The 3,623-nt window shown below is 48.8% G+C and overlaps 1 long non-coding RNA gene across 1 annotated transcript; it reads left to right on the top strand.

The window, feature by feature from the left end:
* The first annotated feature begins 891 nt into the window (after window positions 1–891).
* LOC309366178 lies at window positions 892–2,741 on the top strand. The gene is made up of 2 exons (XR_014166550.1): window positions 892–1,047; window positions 2,405–2,741. It is a non-coding gene; the product is annotated as an uncharacterized lncRNA (long non-coding RNA).
* The last annotated feature ends 882 nt before the right edge of the window (window positions 2,742–3,623 follow it).

The raw sequence follows: 3,623 nt of genomic DNA, 5'->3' as shown, positions 1-3,623 counted from the left end.
CGCATACTTGGGGACATGATCCTTGATTTAATGCCATTAAGTGTTTAATCTACCCTGATCTGCTGTTTTGTTTTGTTTGCCTGACAACGGCTAAATGTTATGCAGGTGGAGTTTTCGGATGGGGAAAAAAAGTCCTTCTACAGAGGCGTTCCCCGTGGCTTAGAGATTTGTACGTCATAAAAGAAGGAGAATGTGGATTTCTCCGGAAGATTTTTATTTTGAAAAACTGTTTGGATCCCCCCCTTTTCTAAATGGCCCTCGCCTTGAAACTTTGGACACAGGCAAGACATAATAATAATAATTATTCCAAAAATGTCCTCAAACTGTCGCTTAATACGAACCCAGATCTTGGAGCCTTTAAGCTTCCAAAGATAGCGGAGACCAGCTTTCCCTTTCTTCCAGCCCTAAACGGATGCAGGAAGAGATCACAGCTTCCAAGTTAAATGCGCTCTGGGGCAACGTGCCTTCCAAGGGAGCAGGCGCCTGAACTGGAAATACATTTAGTGGGAAAGCCTATTTGCCAATAGACTCCAATCCTAATGCATCCCTATGAGGGAGTTAAGTCTGTGAGACTTGTGTGAGTCAAAGTGTTTGGGATTGGCTTGCACCTTGGCAGTTTACAGTCGAGCTTAATGGTGGTAAATTTATTCTATTCCTCAAGAGGGTGGTAATCTTGAGTTTGTTTGTTTTCCCGATGCAAAAGTGATATCAATAAAAAACCAATGGCCTTCTTTAAAAGCCAAAACAAAACAGAATTCAACGCGTACAGCTTTAAGTTGGGTGGGTGGGAAAGGAGTGGACGGTCCAGGAGAGATAAATAAGAGAGGCAATGCCATTCCTTCTCTGTGGGCCGATCTACACGCTCTGCCCAGCTCAACCGAATACTGTACTGAGCCAAGCCGCACTTAATAAGGAGTGGGGGGAATCGGTTTCAATTCCAGTCGTGGAGTTTAGCCAGGGTAGGGACCGGGCAGAGAAGACGCAGCTCCCAAACGAAGCTATAATCGCTCCAGTAACAGACTGGAGGAGGAGATGATTTCGTTAGAGGTAGGAAAGGAAGTGCCATTAATTCCTTGTCCCCCGACGAGTCCTTCGCAGACCTGCGATTAAGGCCACCGATCGGGGGCGGGAGAGAGACGTTTCCATTGCATCTTTTCCTCCCTTCCACTCTCCCGTCGCTCGCAGCAAACCCTCTGATCAGCAGAGGGGCGAAAACCACGTTAGGACCGCGCCATCCCACCCCCTCGTACGTTGTCACTTGCGAGACCGTCTAGGGGATTGAAACGCGCGAGCCTGAGCTCAGAAGGATCATGCAGTCGCTGTGATGGACAGGGCGGCCTGCAGGAGGCTTCCCCCGAAAAGAGACCCCACTGACTGAGGTCAGGGGGGCTCAGTCCCAACCGAGTGTGCCAACGCGCCCTGGGCCTTTCAGGCCGACCTGCTGCTCCCCGTCGCAACTTTCGACGGCCGTTTGGCCGCCTTGATTCGCGGTTGAAGCCCGCAAGCCGCGAAACGACAAGGCGTCGGGTATCTGTGGGGATTTGGCTACTTGGAGAGGGGACAGGACGGGAAACGGAGCCAGTGGATTGGGGCTTCACTAAGGCCCTGGGGGCGGTTCTAATATTGTGCTTTAAATTGTTGTAGCCCGCCCCGGGACTTAGGGGTGAAGAGGGGGTGATAAAATAACAACAAACACCACGGCTTCCACCAGCAGCAACAACAGATTTAATCAATTCAATTGGTACTTTGGGCTTGCGGGTTTAAACAGAATAATAGAATCAGAGAATTGTAGAGGTGTAAGGAACGGTCAGGGTCGTCTAGTCCAAAGCCCTGCAATGCAAGAATCTCGACTAGATCATACATGACAAATGCCCATCCAACTTCTGCTTAAAAGCCTCCAAGGAAAGAGAATCTACAACCTCCCAAGGGAGTCCACACCACCGTAGAACAGCTCTTCCTGTCAGAAAGTTCTTCCTGATGTTTAGTCAGAATCTCCTTTCTTGTCGCTTGAACCCACTGGTTCCGGTCCTAGCCTCAGGAGCAGGAGAAAACAAACTTGCCCCATCTTCCATGTGACAGCCCTTAAGATATTTGAAGAAGGCTCTCATACAAAACAAGAAGAAAGAAATGTGCTTACGTTGCTAGCTTCAGGACTGCCAACACTTTCAAGCGCCTTAAACTTTGGCTGCAAATTGTCCTTGAATTGCTGCGCTGGCTTTCCAGCGTGGCTGCAAAATGCGGGGCCTACGGCACTGCCACCCAGTGCCTCCTCTCTCTCCCTCCCTCCCTCCCTCCCTCCCTCCCTCCCTCTCTCTCTCTCTCTCTCTCTCTCTCTCTCTCTCTCTCTCTCTCTCTCTCTCTCTCTCTCTCTCTCTCTCACACACACACACACAGCTTTCTAGAGATGCACAAAGGACGCACGCAGGGCTCTCCTTTATAGCTGACAGCCCTGGGACAGCGCGCAAGATCAGTTGCATCGCTTCAGGGAGGAACCAAAGTGAAACAGACGAGCAGCCGAAGGGCTCCTCTTAGCAAGCAACGCTGACAGCCAGTCCGATCCACAACTCAAGGAGTGACCCAGGAGCTTCAGATGATGGAGCTGCGTTCATTTGGATCAGTGTTTCAACCCTCGAACAGCTGCCAGATTTCCGGGGCCTTGAGGACAAAGGAGTGATGTCCAGCCAGGAAACGGATCAAGCCCCAACACCCCTCCTTTGAGGAATTAAACATTGCTGCACTGGTGTCAGGCTGATTAAATGAAGTGGGATATATATCCCATATATTGCCGTGGTGCAGTTATGGAGCTTTAGACCCCCTTCTTCAGAAAAAAGAGATGACGGCTAGCCATGCTGCTTTGGGGTGGAGGTGGGGGGCTCTCCTATTCATTCTGCTGAGAGGAGCCCTTGACATCATTGACCCAATGCAGAGAAATGTGCAATTTAGGCTGTCTGGAAAGAAGGGAATCCCATGGAGGGCAGTGGGGGGCTTAGCACCAAGGAAAAGTGCCTGCCCTGATCCTCTAACTCTCACCATTGTCAATCCAGCATTGAAGACTGCCCACATCACTTTGGGTTGTGTGTTGTTGCCAATGGGTGGAGGTTCCAAAAAGTTCATTGATGCCTTTCAGGAGGTGTCAGAAAACCAAGTTTCCAACTGGTTCTTCTAAGTAACAGACAGCAGAATTACTGGCAGATTTTCTTGAAAAGCTGCCCTTTTCAGTTCTAGCAGTGCTTCTCCTTAAGTGGTAGCTTTGATTCGTTTTTATCTCACACACAAGTTAAACTGGAATACTGGAATCGCAGCCAAAATGAATCTTATTCCCATCCTAAAACAAAGGGACGCTCCACCCTTACATTCTTAGATGCCACCCATTTATATTTAAATGTATATCCCAGTTTTCTGCTGTTGATCAGAACCCAATGCAGGTCATAGTCATACCAAAACTGTAACAAAATCACAGGAAAAGAGATAACAACATAAAATAATGCACAAGCTTCCCATTCACTGGTTACAGGGGGAAAAAAGGAAAGGTGGGGAATCCAAAAGATTCCTGTGTGGCAACACTTTTCTGACAAATATAGCTGGACCAAAATACTGTTTGACTGCTACAGGAACTGTGGGCA

This window comes from Podarcis melisellensis (assembly GCF_964234715.1).
Source record: "Podarcis melisellensis genome assembly, chromosome: 3".
Taxonomy (NCBI): domain Eukaryota; kingdom Metazoa; phylum Chordata; class Lepidosauria; order Squamata; family Lacertidae; genus Podarcis; species Podarcis melisellensis.
The sequence above is the reverse complement of the archived record's forward strand: the minus strand, read 5'-3'. Positions and strand labels throughout refer to the sequence as shown.